Raw genomic sequence first — 25,335 nt, forward strand, 5'->3', positions numbered from 1 at the left:
TGCTTGGCCTTCTGGTGGTCTCTATACTTATCCACCACTTCCTCTTATGTCAGTTTCTTCAGAAAGCTCAAAGGCTGGGGAGCACTGTGATCCTCATTGCCCCATTCTGGCCTTGCCAGGTTTGGTTCCCCTTACTGTGGTCTCATCTAGTTGTTCCTCCATGGATGTTGGATCCAGTTACGGATCTTCTTTCTCATCCCTGAGTAATCCCTCACTCAGATCTGGACACTCTGAAGCTCACGGCTTGGCTGCTCCAGTTCCCATGATTATCAGGACTCCTGGATTGTCATCCCCTGTAAAGTCCATTTTAGTAGCAGCTCACAAATCCTCCATCAGAAAGGTGTATAATAGTAAATGGAGACCTTTTTCCATATGGGCCACTCAGTGGGCTTTGGAACCTTTCACGGCACCTCTTTCAGCAGTCTTAGATTTTCTGGCAAGCATCTTTCATCAGGGTGCTAGTTCCTCTACAGTTAAAGTGTAACTGGCATCTATTTCTAATTTCCATGTGGGGGTGAATGTGTCTTCCAACCCAGCCACTGGGGATGCTCAAGGTAGTGCATTTATTTGTGCTGGTCCCAAGCCCAGATAAATGGGGGAGGGTTGCATCAGGAAGGGCATCTGGCGTAAAACTTTGCCAAACCATTCATGCGGACAGCAGTAAATATTTACATACCTGATCAGTCGAGGCCCGGGTTAACAACTACCACCACCAGTACCGTTAGCCAACAGGGTGCTGGTGGAAATTGGGCTACTGTTGGCCGAAGGAGGAGAAGAGGGGGAAGGCATGGCCGAAGGCTGGAAGAGAGGAGAAAAGGCTAGGACTGTGGTAGTGAGGGTCCGAACTTTGAATCTTGGCAGTATGACTGGTATAGGGAGAGAGCTAGCCGATATGATGGACAGAAGGAAGGTTGGTATATTGTGTGTGCAAGAGACCAGATGGAAGGGGAGTAAGGCTAGGTGTATCGGAGGTGGGTTCAAATTGTTTTATCATGGTGTGGATGGGAGGAGAAATGGCGTAGGAGTTATCCTGAAGGAACAGTATGCTAAGAGTGTTTTGGAGGTGAAAAGTGTGTCGGATAGAGTGATGTTTATGAAGCTGGAAATTGATGATGTAATGATGAATGTTGTTAGTGCATATGCTCTACAAGTTGGGTGTGCGATGGATGAGAGAGAAAAATTTTTGAGTGAGTTGGATGAAGTGGTGATGACTGTACCCAAGGGTTAGAGAGTGGTGATTGGAGCAGATTTCATTGGGCATGTTGGTGAAGGGAACAGAGAGGATGAGGAAGTGATGGGTAGGTATGTTAAACAAAGGAATGCAGAAGGTCAGATGGTAGTGGATTTTGCAAAAAGGATGGACATGACTGTGGTGAATACAGGGGGAGGAGCATAGGGTGACATACAAGAGTGGAGGAAGATGCACACAGGTGGATTATATCTTATGTAGGAAGGCCAGTTTGAAGGAGATTGGAGACTGTAAAGTGGTGACCGGGGAAAGTGTAGTTAGGCAGCATAGGATGGTGGTTTGTAGGATTGACGTTGGTGAGCAAGAAGAGGAGGAGTAGTGTAAGGACAGCACCAAGGATCAAATGGTGGAAATTGAAAAAGGGTAATTGTGAGGTGGAGTTCAGGGAAGAGTTAAGACAGGTACTGGGTGGCAGTGAAGAGTTACCAAATAGCTGGATAACTACAGCAGAGCTAGTAAGGGAGACTGCTAGAAAGGTGCTTGGGATGACATCTGGACAGAGGAAGGACGACAAGGAGACATGGTGGTGGAATGAGGAAGTACAGAAGAGTATACAGAGAAAGAGGTTGGCAAAGAAGAAGTGGGATTGTCAGATGAAGAAAGTAGACATGAGTATAAGGAGATTAGGTGCATGGCAAAGAGAGAGATGGCTAAGGATAAGGCATATGAAGAGTTGTATGAAAGGTTGAACACTAAGGAAGGAGAAAAGGACCTGTAATGATTGGCTAGACAGAGGGACCGAGCTACGAAAGATGTGCAGCAGGTAAAGGTGATAAAGGATAATGAGGGAAACATACAAACAAGCGAGGAGAGTGTGTTGTGCAGATGGAAAGAGTACTTTTGAGGGGTTGATGAATGAAGAGAATGAGAGGGAGAGAAGGTTGGATGATGTGGGGATAGTGAATCATGAAGTGCAATGGATTAGCAAGGAGGAAGTAAGGATAGCTATGAAGAGGATGAAGAATGGAAAGGCTGTTAGTCCAGATGGGCATACCTGTGGAAGCATGGAGGAGGTGTTTAGGTGAAATGGCAGTGGATTTTCTAACCAGATTGTTTAATGAAATCTTGGAAAGTGAGAGGATGCCTGAGGAATGGAGAAAGTGTTTTGGTACCGATTTTTAAGAATAAGGGTGATGTGCAGAGCTGTAGTAACTAAAGAGGGATTAAATTGATCAGTCACAGCATGAAGTTATGGGAAAGAGTAGTGGAAGCTAGGTTAAGAAGGGACGTGATAATTAGTGATCAGCAGTATGGTTTCATGCCGGGAAAGAGCACTACAGATGCGATGTTTGCTCTGAGAGTGTTGATGAAGAAGTACAGAGAAGGTCAGAAGGAGGTGCATTGTGTTTTTGTAGACTTAGAGAAAGCATATGACAGGGTGCCTCTGGAGGAGTTGTGGTATTGTATGAGGAAGACGGGAGTGTCAGAGAAGTATGTAAGAGTGGTACAGGATATGTACGAGGGTAGTGTGACAGCGGTGAGGTCTGCAGTGGGAGTGACGGATGCGTTTAAGGTGGAGGTGGGATTACATCAAGGATCAGCTCTGAGCCCTTTCTTATTTGCAGTGGTGATGGACAGGTTGACAGACGAGATCAGACAGGAGTCCCCGTGGACTATGATGTTTGCAGATGACATTGTGATCTTTAGTGAGAGTAGGGAACAGGTGGAGGAGACCCTGGAGAGAGGGAGATATGCTCTAGAGAGAAGAGGAATAAAGGCCAGCAGGACTATGACAGAATATATGTGTATGTGAATGAGAGGGAGGATAGAGGAATGGTGAGGATGCAAGAAGTAGAGGTGGCGAAGGTGGATGAGTTTAAATACTTGGGATCACTAGTTCAGAGTAATGGTGAGTGTGGAAGAAAGGTGAAGAAGAGAGTACAGGTAGGATGGATTGGGTGGCGAAGAGTGTCAGGAGTGATTTGTGACAGACGAGTACCAGTAAGAGTGAAAGGGAAAGGTCTACAAGAGGGTAGTGAGACCAGCTATGTTATATGGGTTGGAGACAGTGGCATTGACAAAAAGACAGGAGTTAGAGCTGTGTGTGGCAGAATTAAAGATGTTATGATTTGCACTGGGTGTGACGAGAGTGAACAGGATTAGGAATAAGTATATTAGAGGGTCAGCCCAGATTGGAAGGTTTGGATACAAAGCCAGAGAGTCAAGATTGCATTTGTTTGGACATGTGCTGAGTATATTGGGGAAAAAGATGCTAAGGATGAAGCTACCAGGTAACAGGAAAAGTGGAAGGCTTAAGATAAGGTTTATGGATGTGGTAAGAGAGGACATGCAGGTGGTTGGTGTGACAGAGCAAGATGCAGAGGACAGGAAGAAATGTTAACAGATGATCCGCTGTGGCGACCCCTAATGGGAACAGCCAAAAGAAGATAATGGTGAATGTGTGTTCATGGCTTCTTCCAAACTTTAGAAGACCTTTCTTAAAGGTTCTTTTCTTCTTAGACCTCCGGTTAATGACCCTACACCAACATGGGATCTTACCTTAGTGTTACAGGCTTTGGTTTTTGCACCCTTCGAACCTACAGCCTCAGTTGATTTGCAATTTTTAACCTGGAAAACTGCTTTCTTGGTGGCCATTACCTCAGTCAGAAGAGTGTCAGAGCTTCAGGCTCTTTCTATTAAGGTGCCTTACATGATCTTTCACAAAGACAGAGTGTCGCTGCGCACTAATGCATCTTTCCTTCCTAAGGTGGCCTCGGAAGCCAATATTAATCAGACTAATAATTTACCATTTTTTTCCCCCAACTTCCAGAACAAAGGGGAATACAAGCTGCATCTGCTTGATGTCCATAGACAATTGAGATTTTATTTACACAGGACGAAACCCTTTCGTAAGTCTGATCAGCTGTTCGTGTCTTATGCTAAACCCTTCTTAGGCAAGCCAGTTTCCAAGGTAAAAGTTGCTCACTGGATTTCTCTTTGCATTGCTGTGAAAGGTAGGTCTCTGCCAGGATTAATGAAGGCACATTCCACCTGATCTATGACTACGTCAGCTGCCTTCTAGAGTCATAGATTAGATTAGTAATAAGATAACTGCCCTTGTGAGCCATTTTAAGCCTAGCCAGTTATCCCTTATGAGAATCAAACCCTGCACCTTGTGTTTGTAAGGCAAACACCTTAACCATTAGGCCACCCTCCCAACCCAGATTGTCTCTGGACGATATCTGCTCGGCAGCTACGTGGTCCTCATCTCATACCTTTATTTCACATCACAAGCTGGACATTGTGTCTAAGAACAGTGTGTCCTTTGGCTCTGCGGTGCTCTGGAATATCCTTCCATGAGGTCCACCCAGGAGTTTTTGGTAGCTGGGGACTCTGTCCCACAGGTTGAAGACCAAATTAAGTAAACTACTTCAGATAAAGAAGTTATGTACTCACCATAACGTTCCATCTGAGTAGTTGTACTTCATTTGTCTTCAACCTTCCCCCCTCCTTCCCCTTAACTTTATCATTGGTGCAGTCTGCATTTAGCTTTGCATAAATTGTGTAGCCCTTGACTCAGTCTAGGCCTGGGAGTGTCATGGAGATTCTTTATGATAAGGTGATATTGGGTTGGGTATCTGATACCTCTTAGGCAGCAAACTCGATCTGAAGGGAGACAAGGGGGCATTGTGGGTTAGGGGAGGAGTCTGGAGCTCGGATCCATAGCTGGAAAATGCAGTCATGTCAGATCTGTTGTTGTTCCAAGACCCACAGGTTGAAGACAAATGAAGTACAACTACTCAGAACGTTATGGTGAGTACATAATTTCTTTTTGTCACCACAGCACATGCATTTCCATCACGTCTTCCCAAGGCCCCCCCCCCCCCACCTCTTCTATTCGTGTGTACAGTATCTATCACAGAAATTGTAAACTGATGATCCTAAAACTGAAATGTGTTTATATAAAGAAGTGTTCTTATTTTTGTTTCTTTTATCCAAAAGATATAAAAAAAATAGATGTATAAAAGGGAAATTGCACTTCATGTAAAGAGCTGCATTTGTAAATACTGTGTACATACTCCCAGTGTACATCCCCCACTGTTGCCAGTGTTGAGGATTGAGGCTCCTTGATTACTGGTCCAATGGTGGGGCATCACATTTTACCAGTAATCAGGGATCATTAGTCCTCACCACTGGCAACAGTGGGGGACATTCACTGGAAAGATGACAAGGTACACACACACACACACACACACACACACACACACACACACACACACACACACACACACACACTCACACACACACACACACACACACACACACACACACACACACACACACACACACACACACACACACACACACACACACACACACCCACACGCACACACACTTGGGCAAGACTGGCACAGGTTTACTAGCTATGCCCCCTTTTGCCCAGACTGTAAGATAGTTATCACTCCCACCAGCCAGTTCCTTATCAGCTACGTTAACGCCCTTAGCAAATGGGGTCCAATCTTACTGTGTAATGTTACTATTAATGCAAAGGGTAGTTTGCCCAAGGACAGGGCTATTAGAGTGGCCCATAGTGTCACCAAATAAATATGCAAATACTCTCAGAACTTAAATATCTCTAGATAGATATCCACAATGAAACGTTTAAATGTATTTAATAATAAATAACAAAAGAACAAGAAAATACTCTGCATATGTTGACAGTGACATCAGAGTTCAAAATCACAGGAAATATTTAAAACAACATTGCAGGACAGACTCAAAGAAAAACATCTAAACTATGCATGTGAAGTTGTTCAATCTCGCCGTTTATTCTTACACATGGGTTCGGAGCCAAACCATCAGCCCCTGCGTCAGCCGCTTTACTAGCTAAAGATCTCCGAGTAGCTCGAAGCCAGGTCCCTATCCCATGATGCTCTCTCTTCTACCTCAGATCTAGTTTGCCACTGCAACAGATCAGAGGACGTCTTGAGAGCTCGGGCCATTCTTAGAAAACTCACCTGTGGGGGAAAAAATCCCAGACGTTCCACCCAGTGTCAGGGATCAAGCAGCCATAGAAATTCAGAGGCTGCAGGAAGAGAGTCATCCAGCCAGTCCCAGCAGACCCGATAGGATCTGGGACTTACTCCAGATTGTTTTTATTTCCAAAGAAGACAGGGGACTGGAGGCCCATCTTGGATCTCAGCAGACTCAACACATTTGTAAAGAAGGAGATGTTCCGGATGGTCACGCTTCAGTCTATTCTCCCATTCCTCGGAGTGGGCAATTGGATGTGCTCTATAGATCTCAAGGATGTGTACTACCATATCAAAATGGCCAGGCCATCCAAAGATCATCTGCATTTCTGGCTGGGAGCCGGGAGCCAGTCACTACCAATTCCGAGCACTGCCCTTTGGACTCACAACAGCCCCCAGAGTGTTTACCATATGCATGGCAGTGGCTACGGCTCACCTGAGGCATCTAGGATTTTGAGTGTTTCTGTATCTGGACGACTGGCTCCTTACCGCCGCCTCCAGGCATCAACTAATTCTGTCCAGGGATCACACTCTCAATCTCTGCTCTCAGTTAGGCATCACTATCAGTTTCGAAAATTCTGCGTTGTCGCCATCGCAGCGTATCTCCTTTATCGGAGCAGAACTAGACACCACCACCACCACAGTAAGATTGCCCCTGGACAGAATAACCACTCTCCAAAACCAGGTCTCGGACATTTTGCAGAGAAGGAACGTACCGGCCCTTCAAGTACTGAAGCTACTAGGCACCATGGCAGCTATGCTGATAGTGGTTCCTCTGGGACATATGCACATGAGGATTCTTCAATGGTTACTATTCACCCAGTGGTCTTAACAACTTTCCATGTCATTCTAAGTCATGATTATGGACTCTTGCAAGAAGGATCTTTGCTGGTGGTTGACCAGCCAACAAGTTACAGTGGGTTAACCATTTGTTTCTCCCCCGCCATCAGCCACAGTGACCAAGGACGCTTCTCTGATAGGGTGGGAGGGGGGCTTTTTCAGGGAAGAACAGCCCAAGTCACCTGGTCGGAGACAGAGTCACAGTTGCACATCAGTGTTCTGGAGCTGAGAGCTTTGTTTTTGGCGTTGCAGCACTTTCACGACTCTCTGCCTTTAGGGACGATTGCGAGACAGACATGTCAGTGGTCTGGTACATCAACAAGCAAGGGGGAACCAAGTCTTGTCTCCTGTGTCGAGAGGCCTTGAGAATTTGGCAGTTGTCTGTATCCACTGGGCGCTTTCTGATAGTATCGCATATCCCGGGAAAATCGAACGTGATAGCGGACAAACTGAGCAGAGATATCCTGCTACTGTACAAGTGGTCTCTCATAAATTAAGTTGTGGCAATGATTTTCTGCAGATGGGGCTAGCCTTGCTGTGACCTGTTTGCATCCCCTATGAATGCCAAATGCAGAAGCTATTTTGCCCTGAATCCCCCTCTGGGGGACAGCCCAAGGGACTCGCTCTTATGTGATTGTCCCCCAGAACTCCTGTATGCATTTCCACCTATACCCCAAAACATTCTTGCAGAAAGCCAAAACCCTGGGAAGGACTTTAATCTTTATAGCCCCTGTTTGGCCTCATCAGATTTGGTTCCCCTTCCTCTGACTCTATCAACTGGAGGAACTTGGGACTCTCGACCCAGTTCCAGATCTACTGACACATTTGTCAGGGGCCCTCCATCCCTCCATTCATTTCCTCAGACTGACAGCTTGGCTGCTGCAATTCCCTACCTAGCCAGGTCACAGGATTTTTCTTCGGAGGTGCAACACATTCTTGTATCTTCGCATAAGGCTTCAACCAGAAAGTCGTATGCTAGTAAATGGAAGCGATTTGCCTTTTGGGCCTCCCAGAATAACATTGATCCTTGTGTTGCTCTGATTGCTAGTATACTGGAATTCCTATCTAAACTTTTTCATGAAGGTGCTGCAGCTGCCACGATTATAGTTCAGTTGGTTGCGATCTCGAATTTTCACCTTGGAGCTAAAGGTTCTAATTTGATGTCTCACAGATTATGTAGGGCCTTCCTTAAGGGCACCATTCATCTTAGGCCACCTGTTAGACAACCCTTTACTCCCTGGAATCTAAATTTTGTGCTGTCACGTATTATTCTTCCCCCCTTTGAGCCTGCATCATCCTATCAGTTGAAGTTTCTTTCTTGGAAGACCATTTTCTTGGTGGTCATTACCTCAGCAAGCAGGGTATCGGAGCTCCAAGCCCTTTCTATCAAACCCCCATATTTGGTGTTCCACCCAGACAAAAGAATTTAGAAGATCTGACCAACTCTTTGTATCTCATGCTGATGCTAAGAAAGGATTACAAGTTTCTAAAGTTACCCTTTCCAAATGGTTAACTGCATTAAATTTATCTACTCTTCAGCAAACCAAACACAGTATGATGTGAAGGTGCATTCAACTAGAGACGTCTCCACTTCTTCGGCTTATATGGGTCGATTACCTTTGGACTCTGTATATACAGCTGCCACTTGGTCTAAGCCTCATACCTTTATCACTCATTACAAAGTGGACAGGGCTTCCTTTGATTCTGCTGTCCTCAGGAATATATTCCCTTTAGCCACCCAGGTGCTTGGGATGCTACCCATGTGTAAGAATAAACGGCGAGATTTAACAACTTCACATAAAGAAGTTATGTACTTACCATAACGTTCCATGTGAGTTGTTCATCTCGCCTTTATTCTTATATTCTCACCCACCTTCCCCCTCCAGAGTCTCGAAGAGCGAGTAGACTTTGGGTCTGGTGGTCCTATTCTGGGATTTACTCCAGCTGGAGTATTTATTGAGTTATACCTGTTCATGCTGGGTTCAGCAAACTAGATCTGCAGTAGGACAGAGAGCATCATGGTATAGGGACCTGCCCTCGAGCTATTCGGAGATCTTTAGCTAGTAATACAGCCGACTCGGAGCCAATGGTTCGGCTCCAAACCCATGTGTAAGAATAAAGGTGAGATGAACTACTCACATGGAATGTTATGGTAAGTACATAACATTTTTTTGCTATATTCCTGACTATATCAAAGAGAATTACTATACCCTAGTTAACTTGCAGAGCAAGGCAGATGTGGTGAGTAGATCTTCTCCAGTTGTCATGTCAAAAGACAAAATGCAGAATTCTGTCTCTCTGAGTGTTCTCAAATTAATATCTCAAATAGTATTGCTGGGTTAACTTGCAGAATGATATCATTGCTTGTCATCTGACTCCTAGTTTCCAGGCCCCAAAACAACCATTTATGGCAGCTGGTAGCATTTAGCATCTACCTGTAAAAATACATAGACAAGGAGCCCCCAGATCTTTGGCAAATGCTGGAAGTCATAAAACAGTAAAACACTTCCAGACAATACAGACAGCCAATCAACACAGACCGTCTCTCTCCTTGCTGCCATAAAGTAGTTTAATTTCTGCTATTTTTCTGAACTTTGTTTTTCTGAACTTTTAATGGACTGAGGTTAGCCTCCTGTATTCCAGTTTCCACTGTTAAAGTATATAAATTCAAACAGTTACAATAGTGCATGTACATTTCTGTTCTGTTTCAGTAGGGCATGCTGTGATTACATTTTAAGCACAAGCACTTTATAAAATGTATTTTTAACACATGTGCCTGTACAAACCTAGTTTGATATATACATGACATGCAGTTCCAATACATTTGTAACACAAGCATCTTATATGAATCATGTTGATATTCACACATGCCATGTAATTATTTACAAAATTCTAGATAGCTGTGCTGGCAGTATCTCCTTTTGTTACACTTCTAAATAAATCATGTTAATATTCACAAATGACATATAATTATTTACAAAATTCCAGCTAGCTGTGCTGGCAATACCTCCTTTGTCACAGTATAATTTAGCAAGTTTTCATATTTTATCTGCTCAAAACTTTAAAAGTGAGCAGGTTTCCAACACCAGGCTACTTGGTGTAACAGTTGATAAATTTTAGTTTGATATACATATACATAATGTCATAAAGAACTCACCAAAGGTTATAGTTTTATACAGAGCCAAACTATTTCTCACCGTCTTAGATCATAAATTTAATTCACATGCCTATGTCTAATCAGTACTCCTATATGTTATCTTACCTAACATGCACACCATTCTCCTAGAAAAGTTTGAACAGTGCTACAAAAGAATTGCTAAATTCTCTGATAATTTGACTAACAAATCCCATCATTGCCTTGTACTCTGAAAAGTAAGCCAAATGGATTTCCCAGACTATCTTAAATTCCTTCATCTAAAAATTGTTCATTCCATAATTCACCACCCAGATGAGTACCCTTCCATGCATACCTTCCTGCAGTGGTATAATCCTAGCAGGCCTCTCCATTCTAAATGTAACATCCCGGTTCTGCAGTCTAAATCCTAGAACTTGTCAGAGGATTCTCTGTACTCCAATTATGTCTCCAGGATATGGAATACCATGCCTAACCCGATTAGGGGAAGTAGACAATAAGCTTAGCTTTAAGGGAAACTTCCATGCTGATCTCCTGAAAGCTAGATTATGGCAATGCTCATTCCCAGCTCTCTGATTTATTAATATGCCCTCTGTACTTTTTTGCTTATTCCTGTCTCATTTTTGCCATCACTCAGGACTGGTTTATTGTAATTGCATCTTCCACTTTTTAATTTTCAAGATGACTTCCTCCACAAATGCCTCAACCACCATCCTAATGATAAGAGCACTACCACTTTAGAAGCTATTGTATTACAACTACTTTAGAACACTCATATTGAAAACTGCTTTCGACATTTAGTGACTGATTTGTTTTGTAATATTTTTAACTCATTGTAAAATGTGTTTATTGCGTAAGATATTTATTTTGTATGCATATCTGTATATAACTATGAAATAGTTTACCTGACGCATCTTTTTCCTAATAATCATGCTAGCTCAACTGTGATATACTTCTAAATGTGTTTTTGCTTGTTAGGGAGCTTTTCTCCTCAGGCTTGTGTTGAAAAGGGATCTTTTGTTGTCCAGTCAGACAATCCAGGTAAACAAATGTAATAAATGAATTCTTCTCTTTCTAATAATTAAGTAAGAAAACACCATTACTTCACGTTTCATGATTACTAATGCATCTTTGTCTTAGTCTTATTTTGGTGCATGTTCTGAAACAGTTATTGGATGTGTTTCAGAGCTTTCAATTAAATACTATTGCTGCTGCAAATTATAATTTTTATCCAATCTAATCCATTTCTTGCACCTTGGGGAATAATATATACATTTTGTCTGGATTCCCAATAGTAATTTTGCATCTTACATCCCATATATATTTGCATATTTCTTAAGAAATCTACCTTCTTTTGGTATATTTTCCATTCTAGATCCCCTGATACATCCTCACAATTGTAGATCAGGTTCCACTCCTTACCCATGAATGGCATTCCTTGCTTAAAAGCTAATTTACCCCTCTCATAGTTCTCGTAAGCTCCTTAATAGTAGTTTTAGGTGGAATATAAATATATCCCAGTGTAATCCTCTTCCCTGGCAGTAACCCCATATTACACTGGAATAAAAATATATCCCGGTGTAATCCTCTTCCCCGACAGTAACCCCATATTACCACAATTCTCCAAGTTTTGTCTTTCTTCTACTCATCTATTACTGTTAGAGCCCTTTTGCAATTTGTACGATTGCCTACTATTTCCTTTGTCCATATTACTGGGCTGATTAGTCATTCTAAAATCCTTTCTTTGCTTCTTGTACGTACCTACAGTGCCTTTTATATTGCATGATGTAATTGATAAGGTAATCATTTTGACAGTAAGCTGTTGCTTTCATATATTCTACATGGCAGTTTATTTTTTGGATAGGTTTTCAACTTGTAGTTTTCATGCACACATTAATAGCTGTCAGACTGAACTTAAATGCTTTTGTGGATTCTTATCTCAGTTTGAACCCTTATCACATTTTTCCCAGACTTTTGGCTTCAGTAAAAACGCTTGATCTAAAGCACTATGTACATTTCCTTATTCAACCCCTTTTAACTTGCAGCAAATACATAAAATGTACACTTTCTAAAAAGGGGATGTTATTCCTCCATGTAAAGGCACTTGCCTCAGTTAGCTGCATGCAGACACAGGCCTTACTGGTTTCAAAGTTGGGTTTAATCGCAATGAAAATGCATATTAAAGCCTGTATTCCCTCTTGCACTGACTGCATCCATTCTTGTCCCGTGTTTATTTTCCTCCCAGATATGAAAAACAGTGTGCATGCTCCCACTTCACTGATTTTTAGCCTTAAGAAAAAGTGCACTGGCCAACTTAAATGACTAATCTATTTTCTACTGTTGTGTTTTATACTGAAATGCTGAATACCACTAGGAATACAGCTGCTTGCAAAAATATTCCCTTCAGTGTCAGACTTCCTTAATATTCACTGAACTACTTGCCAGTTCCCTTTAAGTGGTAATTACATTTTCTCATACATATGTCTCAGAGTTCATGGTCCATTTTTTTTTCTAATTAGTTACCTTTATCTATAGACAGACCATCCTTCAGTTGTGTATACTTGCTGGTGAAGAGAAAAACAGCTAATAGTTTTACAAATGCATAAAGTAGCTCTTCTCAGATACTGGAAACCATATTTTTTATGTTCTCCATTTTCTAGTCTGCTTGCACAGAAAAAGAAAGAAAGAAAACTTTTTCATCTTTTCTGCAGGGCAAACCAAAAACATTAGTCTTCACCTCTACTTGCATAACACCAGTGGAAAACTCGTCCATAATTTAATACACACATATGATCAGTGCATGTCCACATCCTTCCCAGCAGCCCAAGATCACATTATATTGTTTCTATCCAGCCTTTATCTTATTGCAGTAGAAACCCCCAAGAAAGAGCACTTTCTTGATCATCACTGTCATAAACAACAGCCTCTGGTAAGACTGCCTCCTACCACCACCTTACATTTGAAATACATCTCCATACTGTACAGAACTACTATACAATGTAGCATTGGATTTACATCAGTAAATCTATTATACATATATTACTAGGGATAAAAACTTTTTTAGATGTTCATCGTGCATACAGCTGCAGTCATTACAGATGGATTCTCTGCCATCAGGCGGGTCCTCGGTCGGCCGAATTCCAAAGTCTAGGTCCGGCGTCGGTTGTTGTCGCCTTCTTCCCTGACGTCAGTGCAACAGGGGTATATAAGACACAGCCGACGCCATTTTCCCCAGTTATTTTTGCCGTGCGGTGCCCAAAGCAGAAGCAGTTCGCAAGTGCCGGTCGGCCAGCTCCTGAAATTACGAAAATTTGGAAACCGAAGTCTTCTTTAAAGCTAAGTACCCTGTTGGGGAAACTTTTCTTGCCTCAGACCGATGTCAGACAAAGTTAACAATTGTATTTCTTGTGGGAAGCAAATACCGCATAAGGATTTCCATTCCCTCTGTATTCCTTGTTTAGGCCCAGACCATGACGTCTCGGGCTGTCGCTTTTGTGCTACCTTTAATAAACGCACTATTAAGCGTTGGGCGGAGTTCGCCCAGCACTTTTTTGGTAAAACTTTTAACTATACAATGTCGTTGGAGACTTCGACTACCGTTTTGTCCAAAAAATGCAAGGACAAAGACCGACACGCGAGGCCCACGGTCTCCACCGACACCACGCCAAAACCGGCTACACGTGGTCCGGTTCTCAGTGAGGCGCCTACGCAGCCCCTGACTACCGACGACACTTCTCTGGCGGTGTCCTCTGTAACCGAGATCGCAGGTTCCTCGGCCCACACCCTGACTACAGCTACCGAAGCCACTGTGAGTGTTGAGCCTCTTGATGTGGACAAGATCTACTTCCACCCATGGTGTCTTCAGACCTTCTTCTTCCTTTTCCAGCAAGGCCTTTACTAAGTCTAAATCAGCCATGCACTCCCAGAGGCCTGTTGCATAGGGCCCATCTACAGGCCCCATGCCTAAAAAGCAGATGCTCAAAATGGCTGAGGATTTAATTACTCTTATCAGGGGTTCCCAACCCCCACCGGACAAGAGACCCAGAGTGGAGGAAGAATCTCCCTCTTCTGACCAGGGCTCCATTATTTCAGAACATTCTGATGAAGAGGAGCATTCATACTCCCCTTTTGAAGATTCTGATGCAGAACAGTCCATTCCTTCTGTATCCCCCCCAGAGGATTTCTCATTCGGAGAAACCTTGCATACCTTGAGGGAACACTTCCATTGGGAAGGCCAGGATTTTTCAGATTCAAAGAAAAGGCTTAGGGAATTCCTTCTGCTACCTCAGCACAGACCTCTGGCGATACCTCCTGTCTTGGACATATTTGATGATGTTTATTCAGAGGCTTGCCTTAATCCGGATTCCCTGCCTCCAGCCCCAGTCAAGCCTGATAGGTACTACAGAGTTCCTAACTCACACCAATTTCTTTACAAAAGCCATAATGCTGACCCATAAACCATTTCTCAGGGTCCCAAGGGAATGAAGGCCTCTACTGCTAAGAATCTATTACCTTCCGAAAGAGAGTCTAGATCCTTAGAAAGGTGGGGAAAAAAGGTATATACCTCGGCCACTCTAGCCATGAGGGCCTTAAATTGTCAGTTCCATATGCTTAAATATCAGCAGTTTCTGTTATCACAATTAAAGAATAAAATGTCACAACCTGAACAACCAGATCTGAAGGAGTTGCAGGATATGATGCATAGTGCAGAACAAGTGGGTAAGCACACCTTACAATGTGGTTATGATGCTCTAGAGGCCTCAAGTAGAGCTGCAGTTACAGGATCAGTCATTCGTAGACATGCCTGGCTTAGGGAACAAACCCTGCCTGATCATGCCAAAGCTAAATTACTAGATGCTCCTTTACAAAAGGATGTATTATTTGGTACTAATGCTGAGGAAATACTAAGGAAAATGGAAGAAAAAGCTAAATCTATGCAAACTCTTAAGGCTTTTCTACAGGTACAACCACCACGTTTTAGTAGAAATTGGCCTACAAAAAACTGGTCCTTTCCAGCCACGGACAAGCCCCAAAGAGGTAGATACAGACGCGGAAGGGGCAGAGGACAATCTCAAGGATCATATAGAGGCAGACAATGGCAACCTCCAGCATCAAGAGGTGGCGAAGACAGTGCACAGCAATACAGAAAACAAACCCAATGACTTTCCCCTTTGCATGCCATACAAGGCTCAAGTGGCAGCACCCTTGGGAGGAAAGCTGGCATTATTTTCAGAAAATTGGCATATTGTCACAAAAGACAAATGTATCCTGGACATTATAAACAGAGGCTACAGATTTCATTTTCACACTCTTCCAAAAATGAGAGGCATGCCGAACCTGCCACACAATCAAAGGGCAGAGGCTCAAATACAAATTTCAAAGCTCATGGACATGAAAGCTATTCAAGAGGTACCTACTCAAGAACAAGGTCAAGGTTTTTATTCCAGACTATTCCTGGTACCAAGGAAGGGAACCGATTGGAGACCCATTTTGGACTTATCCATCCTAAACACATTTCTACTCGTACCAAAATTCAAGATGCTCACCTTACAGCAGCTTCTTCCCATGCTGGGCAAGGAGTCTTGGCTGATAACATTGGACCTCAAGGAGGCATACCTGCATGTCCCAATCAGACAAAGCTGCAGAAGATACCTCAGATTTCTTGCAGGTTCAATCCACTATCAATTCTCTGCATTGCCCTTTGGCTTATCTACTGCGCCCAGAGTATTCACAAAATGCCTGGCATCAGTAATTGCCTACTGCAGACTTCAAGGGATACAAATATACCCTTATTTGGACGACTGCCTGATCCAAGCGGACAGCAAACACATACTTCTGGAGCATCTGGCTTATGTAACACAGTTATTGAATTCTCAGGGATACACAGTCAACAAAGAGAAATCCAAGCTAACACCATCTCAGAAAATAATTTTCCTGGGTGCCAACTTGGACACACACCCAGATGGCCTATCTTACGCCAGAAAAACAGGGGCAACTAACTCAGTACTTCAAGATACTAGCAAATTGTACCAGGCTAACTGCAAGGAAAATCCTGCAGGCTCTGGGATTCATGGCATCTTGCATTCTTCTAATCCCATGTGCAAAGTTGCATATGAGGAAACTTCAGTGGTACCTAAAAAACCTATGGTGTCAACACAGCCACAGTTTGGAAACAATAATACCACTAATTCCATGTTTACAAAAGGAATTTCTATGGTGGGCTCAAGCATGCCAAACAAATGCAGGTCTTCCATTCTGCAAACCTCAAGCAAATCAAGTCATCACAACAGACGCCTCAGACTACGCCTGGGGGCACACATGACAGACAGGTGCATTCAGGGCAAATGGTCCCAAAAGGAAAAGCACCTTCACATCAATCAAAAGGAAATGCTAGCAGTGATAAATGCAATTACAGCTTTCAAGTACCTCCTGCATCCAGGGCAACTATTAATAAGAACAGAAAACACCACAGTAATGTGGTACATAAACAAACGAGGAACACATTCATATACCCCCTGTGCAGGCTGGCCATGTCACTTTGGAACAGGGCTCTGGAATGGCAAATCGAGCTTCAAGCACAGTACGTGCCAGGTATGGAAAACACGCTGGCAGATAATCTAAGCAGAAATATGACAGACCCTCACGAATGGAAGTTGCATCCTCAAGTGTTTACAAAGATAATCCAAGCCTGGGGAAGGCCAGACCTAGATCTCTTTGCCTCCCACAAAAATCACCAATCGACAAAATTCTGCTCAAGGACATTTCATCCAAAGGCCTGGAGAGTGGATGCCCTTTCTTTCAGTTGGGCAACACGGACAGTTTACGCCTTTCCACCTCTTCCTCTACTGACCAAGGTGCTTTTGAAATCAAGAGCAGACAGACCAAAGATGATACTGATTGCTCCAGACTGGCCAAGACAACACTGGTACCCACTCCTGAGGAGCCTAACACATTCTCCTCCCTGGACCCTACCTCTAATGCCTTTCCTTCTGACTCAGTGCAGCTACAAAACTCTTCACAGTCAGCTGAAAACACTCAATCTGGCTGCATGGAAAATTCCTTAACACCACAACAGACCCTACTCCCCAAGGAGGTACAGGATGTCATTTTGGAAGACAGAAGGCCATCTACTAGAAAAGCTTACTCCGCAAAATGGAAACGGTTTTGCGCTTGGAATGAGAAAAAGGACCAGGATCCTAGAAAACTGAATTTGCCTCAGATATTACAGTATCTAACTGAGCTGCTGAACAGTGGACTTTCATTCTCCTCCATTATAATCCATTCCTCAGCCATTTCTGCAGAATACAACACTGATCCACCCTTATTCTCTCACCCACTCTTAAGACAGTTCCTCAGAGGGGCTAAGAATATAAGACCTCCAAGGAAACAACCAATCCCAGCCTGGGATCTAAATTACATTCTGGAAAAATTAACATTGCCTCCTTTTGAACCAGCTGCCTCAACAGATTTGCAATATTTGTCCTGGAAAACTGCTTTCCTTCTGGCTATTACCTCAGCTCGTAGGGTCTCGGAATTACAAGCCCTCATGGCTGTGCAGCCCTTTCTCATCTTCCATCAGGACAGGGTTTGCCTACGAACCAACCCATCATTTATGCCTAAGGTAGTATCCAGGGTAGCTTTAAATCAGGCCATACACTTGCCTACCTTTTACCCCAGTCCTCAAAACAAAGGGGAAAGGCTGCTACATTCCTTAGACATCCATAGACAGCTGCATTACTATTTGGACAGAACAAAGCCGTACAGGAAATCAGAACAACTCTGTGTCCTATGCTGTAGGAGCTCAAGGGAAGCCAATTTCCAAACAGACAATTTCAAAATGGATAGGCCACTGCATACGTTTTTGTTACTCCTTTCATGGTAAATCTGTGCCTACAGGCATCAGATCCCACTCCACAAGGGCCACAGCTACCTCTGCAGCCTTCCTCAGAGGAGTTCCTACCAAAGATATTTTGGAGGCAGCCACTTGGAGTTCAGTGCATACCTTCACTAAACACTACCACCTACCTTTATACTCCAAAACAAGAGCAGGCTTTGCCACTGCTGTGTTGCAGGGCATTCTGGCTCCTCCTAATTCCACCTAGTGCCTACCACCCTGTGCGTAGCTTTGGGATTCTACCCATCTGTAATGACTGCAGCTGTATGCACGATGAACATAGTACAGTTTTGTACCTACCATAAATGTAGATGTTCGAGTGCTAATACAGCTGCAGTCCAGGTTTCCCTCCCTCCTTCCCCTCTTGGTACAGGCCTAGTGGCTAACTCCTCCTCATACAACATGTTTGGGTTATCCTTCTGTGGTGTATTTGCTTGCAACTACTGAATTTTGATTATATTCCATTGCATGACTATACATAGATATATAAATTATGTATTGCCTTCCTTCTGGGGGCACCTGACATCTGGGGCAAGAAAGACTGAAGAAAATGGCGTCGGCTGTGACTTGTATACCCCTGTCGCACTGACGTCAGGGAAGAAGGCGACAACAACCGACGCCGGACCTAGACTTTGGAATTTGGCCGACCGAGGACCCGCCTGACGGCAGAGAACCCATCTGTAATGACTGCAGCTGTATTAGCACTCGAACATCTACATTTATGGTAGGTACAAAACTGTACTTTACATCTACAGTTCCTTCATTATCCCTCTAAACATTAATGGCTATGTAGAACTTTTGCTTTACAGTCCTCAAACTTCCAGTCTTTTAGCCTGTTATTGCAGAAGCACATTTCTCGTGTACAAATTATATCTTGGAGAAATTAACACTTTACAGTTCATCCATTTACTATCTACTTTCACTTTACTGCTGGTATTCTACCTCATTTTGACCACTCAACAGTGATCTCTGGTTCATGTTCAAGGTACTGTTGATTTTTCTAGTCAGCTCCTGCATTTTTTTCTGTCACTCAATCATTTTGCTTTGGAACAATGAAAATTATTTTACTGATGAGTTCTTTCTGTGAGCTTTGATATTATCAAAAACAAAATGTTATCTATTGAGAAACCCAAACTCTCTGCTGGCCAAATGTTGTACTCCTGTGCTGTCTCCAAGCTATGGAGTAATCTTCCTCCATCACTCAGAACAATCAGTAATCCTGCCTCCTTTAAAAAAAAAAAAAATCACTTAAATTACATGCAGTTTGCAGTTTTAAAGTGCATGTTTCTGACTGTCCCGGTAATTATGCCGAATAAACAAATACAGAACAGTGAAGGGTAAAGTTCTGTGCACAACTGTTGCTAGTTTAGATTCCACTTTTTCATTTGCCAGTTTCTTTAGCTCTTCACAAAAGTGGTTCCAACTTGAATCATTCTCGGCCGTAACCAGAGTTATAGAGTAGTGTAAATTATGGGGACAGCTGAAGGTAACCATTCAACCATCATGTTCAGGAAGGAAACTAGAATACTTGAAGAACCCCCCCCCCCCTTCCAGTGCAGCCTGGACTAAACTTCTAGATACATGACATATAAAGCAGAAACCCTAACTGCCAAGCCACTAGTATGTAGACTTTTAATGTTTAGGTCGATGACTACTGTTTACTGTATAACTGATAAACATTGTATTGAAGACAAAAAAAAACATAGTATCTTAATATTTTTTTAGGGGTGAAACCAAAATGTCCTTGCATTTTTCTGTATTGTCTTTGCTTTATTATGCATTTTTGAATTGAGTGATTCCATTCCAATAAACAGATGAAAATGTGATTGTCAGTGTGTGCGAATCATTGGTGTATGTGAACTACATTGAGAGCAAAGTGCAGTGGCTATCAACTGCAAATTCAGTATTTTTCTAATTAGCCTAAACCCATTTAGTGTCTGTTCTGTTTACCAAGGAAAAATGCAGTGTGTTTTTCAGAGCTTGCCAGTAAATTAGTGTCATGAGATCTCAAATGAAAAGGAAAGATTTGGGGGTTATTAACACTGGTTGTTATGTGATTGAATGAGATGTTCTGAATAGGTAAAATCTTTATAACAAAGACTTTTCATTAAATGTTAATTGCGGCACTGGTTGATTATACTGAATGTTCTACCTGCCCTGAAAGAATTGATATACCTGTAATTTGTTTAGCCACTAGATGGCAGTAAATGCTCTTTGCTACTTGAGCATTGCTTGGAATGTTCAAGCTTTTTTTATTCGGCTTTCATACATCATGTGGATTAGGGTTGCCAACTGTCCAGAATTAAGGGACACTGTCCAGAAAACAGAAAGGACAGCATATTGTCCAGAAAAAATGACCGGAGATTAATTTTCTTTTAACTAAAAAAAAATAAATAAATACATTTTTTTAAAAGGGTGATGTTAAGTCATCAATCTCGCCTTCATTCTTGCTGGATGGGTTCGGAGCCGATCCTCGGCTCCGACTCGGCCCTTGCTAAGCTCGAGAATCACTTTTACCAGCTCGAGGCAGCCCTATATCCCATGATGCAAGGCGGTAATTACCCAGATCTCATTTGCCGCGTCGCTCATGAGGTCACCTTTTTTACCAGCTCCTGGTAAGTGAATTTTACTTGCCCTTTTCAGAGATTTAACTACTCCAGCTCTTAAAAATGTATTCCCTTTTATAGTTAATAGTCCTCAATTCACTTAGACCCTATTCCCTTTAGATTTTCTCAATCCCTTTATAATTTTTCTGTTAGTCAGGCCTTAGGCCTTCCCCTCCTAACAATTCCTGTCAGGATTTTTGTTAGGTGTGTCTGTGTTTTTGTTTAACTAGTGTATTTAAGGACTGAGTGTGTGAGTGATTGTGTTTAAACTCAATCATGTCAAAAGACACTAGGGTCTCAGGTTTTAAGAAGTGTGATTCGTGCTGTCAGAAGATGTCTCTGACAGACAGTCACACTTCTTGTATTTATTGCCTGGGACCCCTACACCTGCAGGACTCCTGTGCTATTTGTCATTCTTTCAGCCAGAGAGTCCTGCAGGAGCGTAGAAATAAGTTGATCCTCAGGGGTCTCCTTAAGCCTGAGAGCTCCCTGGCTAAGGTCGGTTCTGGGAAGCCCTCTAAGCCACCCAAGACCCAGACTTCGGTGTCCAAGTCTGTGGCCTTGGTTCCGACTCCTCCAGAGTCGATATCGGCTCCGTCTGGAGCCGATTCTTCCTCCTTGGAATTTTCTGTATCGGCGCCGATCGGCACAGATACTCTGGCTTCGGCATCCGTGTCGGCTCCGGCTGGAGCCAATACCCTAGCTTCGAAGCATGTTTCGGCTCCGGCTGGAGCCGAGACCTCTCTACCTCAGCTTGGAGCCGACAAGCTGTCGGCTCCAACTGGGACCGAAGGTTCGTCGGCTCTGATGGCTCCGTCGAAGAGGTCTAGATCTCCTTCACTGGAGTCTATCCACTCGGCTCCGGCCTCCCCCTTACTTTCGGAGCGGAGCCATCGGAGCCGATCGTCAGGGTCTTCCAGACTTTCAGATCACGACTTGGCAAGAGTGGTGAGTAGACTACTAAAATCACAGGCATTGGCCCAGATGCTCCATAGCCCTTCTCAGCAGACAATCGCTATTCCACACCCTCCTGAGATTCCTCCTTCGACTCTCCTTCAGAGCTCGGAGCCGGAGATTATTGGTACCGTGACTGTTGCGGCTTCGGAGCCGATTCCACACCTTTCGGCTCCGTCGTCTTCGACTCCTATCTCCTCCTCGAGACCTTCCTTGGAGGGATCCGGTCGTCTGGTTTCCCTGGTCGGTTCCGAGGGGGCGAGTGGCATCGGACCCTTGACCGACCCCACTCTCCCTCTCGGGGCTTCGGCCTTGGTGAGCTCGGCACCGACATCTGCTTCGGAGCCTTCCCTTTCGGTGGGGCAGGGGGTCCTTGTTTCTTCGGAGTGGGGTCTCTCGGCCCTCCCTTGGAGGGGAGCCTTCGAAGGTGATGGAGTGTGCTAGCCCCCGAGCTTAGTCAACAGTCGGTTCCTTTAGCTCCTCCCTCTATGGTGCCTGTAGATGTCTCTTCCCACTCTCTTGCTCCCGGACCTAGAGATCCATCGCCCCAGGTTTCCCCACTGGGAAGAACTTCCTCTTCCGAGGTTTCTCCTGATCCTTCAGGAGAGCCCCCACGTAAGAGGACCTGCAAGAGGAAGCACTTAGACTCCCCTGAGTCTACGACATCAGATACCGACTTAGATGAGTCGGAGGGGTCCCTAGGATACCCCTCTGAGGATGTCTCCTTTTCAGACATCCTATAACTACTAAAACAGATTGAAACTGGCCCTCCATTAATCCCTCCGAGGATGAGTCGGTATACCTGGAGGCTTTTGGATCTTGACCCTCCACCTCCTGGGTGTCTCCGCCTTCGACCCCTCATGGACGTGATAGCTCGAAAGGCGTGGGCATCTCCTGATTCTGTGGAACCAGTCCCCAGGAGGCCTTCTAAATTTATCATGGCCCCCACTGAGAAACAGTTTCTTACAAAAGGTGCTCCAGTTGATGCCATGGTGGTGGCAGCCGCCACCAAAAAGGAACTTGCAGATCCTTCCGTACCAGTCCATCCTCCTAACAAGGAGTCTAGGACAATGGACAGGTATGGTAAGCGGATGTTTTCCTCAGTGACCTTTGCTATGCGTTCGCTGAATTATTTGTCACTTCACCCGACTTCAAAGAGACATCCTCAAAGAATTGGGTGAGGTAGTACAGGATCCGTCAGCTGCTGGGGCTCAGGAGAAGATTGCCTCTCAGCTTGGAATCCTAAATTCCATTACTAACTCCTCCATGTGGCTCATTTCTTATGCAGCCGATGGGGCGAGTAGAGCCGCGGGAACAGGAGTGGCTCTTAGACGTCAGTCCTGGATGCGGCTTTGCAATTTCGCAGACCCCTTTAAGGCGTCCTTCACAAATTCTCCCTTTGATGGCACTACTTTGTTTGGGCCTCAGGTGAAGGACACATTAACCAGGTGCGAACAAGACGGCAAGACTCTTTCTGCCGTAGGAGTCCGTTTCTCCACCCCTTCTAGACCTTACCCCAAAGGTCAGAAGGGAGGGAAAATGTGGTTCCGGAAATCTCAGGGAGTCACGCCTGATGCACGTGGTCAATTTACCCCCAGAGGCAGAGGGGTTAATAACAACAGACGCTGCCCTAGGGGCAGAGGAGGTCCGCAGAACCAGGGCAGCAGAGAGCCTCTCTCTGATGAGCCCTTCCAGCATCCCTGAGGTGTTGCCCGACTGCCCACCCTTGGAGGCAGTCGGGGGGAGATTGTCGCTGTACCCACAAGCCTAGCTTTCCCTCTCTCAAGACAGATGGGTACAGTCGATCATATCCGAGGGTTACAAAATCCCCTTCGAGGAAAGCCCCTTCCCTCATAAAGGTTCCCTTCCAGATATTCCACCCGGTCTAAGGGAGATTGCAAAGCTAGAGGTATCAAAGTTTCTAAGAAAAAGGGCCATCCAACCAGTTCCAAAAGATCAATTAGAATCCGGAATCTACTCAAGGTTCTTTTTGGTTCCCAAAAAGATGGGAGACTGGAGACCAATATTAGACCTCAGCAGACTAAACAAGTCTGTCAAAAAGACAAGATTTCGGATGGTCACACTTCAGTCGATTTTGCCCTTCCTGGGCAAAAACAACTGGATGTGCTCCATAGACCTTCAGGATGCGTACTATCACATAAAAATCCACAGACGCTCCTGAAGGTTCCTCCGCTTTCGGCTGGGGACCAGTCATTTTCAATTCAGAGCCCTGCCCTTTGGTCTCACTACAGCCCCCAGAGTGTTCACCAAATGCATGGCAGCGGTCACGGCTCACCTGAGACGTCAAGGATTCCAGATGTTTCCGTATCTAGACGACTGGCTCCTATCAGCCACCACCAGGCATCAACTTCTCCAAGCCAGAGATTATACTCTATGTCTCTGCGGTCAATTAGGAATCTCAATCAACTTCCAAAAGTCTTCCTTATCGCCCTGCCAATCTATTGCCTTTATAGGCGCAAATCTAGACACTACTCGGATGTCAGCAAACCTTACAAGTCAAAGAATCCTAGATATCCAAAACCAGGTTCGGATCATCCTATCCAGCAAAAGGGTACAAGCCAGGTTGGTCCTGAAAGTACTGGGCCTCATGGCAGCTGCCATCACACTACTCCCTCTGGCCCGTTTTTACATGCGCCTCCTACAATGGATGTTGTTCACTCAATGGTCCTACCAGAAGCTCCCCATGCGTCACAAGATCCTGGTGACACAAACCTGCAAGAGCCACCTATCCTGGTGGACTTCTTCTACCCTAGTCCATCAGGGCAGACCGTTTGTCCTTCGGCCCCGGTAGCCACGGTCACTTCGGATGCCTCCCTGATCGGGTGGGGGGGCATTATCAGGGCAGGATGGTTCATGGCACGTGGCAACCATTTGAATACCACCTGCACATAAATGTCCTAGAGATGAGAGCAGTGCTTTTAACGTTGCAAGCCCTCAACGACTTTCTTCCCTTAGGAACTATTGCAGTTCACACGGACAACATGTCCATGGTGTGGTACATCAACAAGCAGGGCGGAACCAAGTCCTATCCCTTGTGTCGAGAAGCTCTCAGACTTTGGCAATGGGCGATCTCCTCTCATCGGTTTCTGGTAGCAACACATATCCCTGGGAAAACCAACATAATAGCGGACAGATTGAGCAGAGCTATTCTCATGCCTCACGAGTGGTCTCTCAAACTTTCCATAGTGGAGGAGATTTTTCAGAAGTGGGGCCGCCCATGCTGCGATCTTTTTGCTACTCCCTGATATAGCAAATGCCCACACTTCTCTCTTTCCACTTCCGGGCCATCCCCCCAGAGACGCTCTTACCCAAGATTGGCCCCGGGGACTTCTTTATGCTTTTCCCCCCTTTCCGTTCATACCTCAAGTACTCCAGAAAGCTACCGTCTTGAGAGCCAAAATGATTCTCATTGCCCCTTACTGGCCTCGACAAATTTGGTTCCCGTTCCTTCATCGCCATCTCATGGTGCAGCCTTGGCATCTGGATCCAATTCCAAATCTTCTGACCCACCAGTCGGGTCAACTGCACCGATCAATTCGTTCCCTCAACCTCACTGCTTGGTTGCTCCACTTCATTCATTAGCCCGGCTTCCTATGATCTCTAACCCCGTTAGAGATATAATAGTAGCTTCTCTAAAGTCCTCTACCAGGAGGATTTACTCTAGT

At 44.4% G+C, this 25,335-nt stretch overlaps 1 protein-coding gene across 1 annotated transcript in view; it reads left to right on the forward strand.

Annotated features, from left to right (window-relative positions):
* GGA1 (golgi associated, gamma adaptin ear containing, ARF binding protein 1) overlaps positions 1-25,335 on the forward strand; it is a gene marked incomplete in the record, with an annotated part of 1,948,856 nt that overhangs the window by 1,812,186 nt on the left and 111,335 nt on the right.

This window comes from Protopterus annectens, chromosome 1.part0, assembly GCF_019279795.1.
Source record: "Protopterus annectens isolate FY-2018-M chromosome 1.part0, PAN1.0, whole genome shotgun sequence".
Lineage (NCBI taxonomy): Eukaryota > Metazoa > Chordata > Ceratodontiformes > Protopteridae > Protopterus > Protopterus annectens.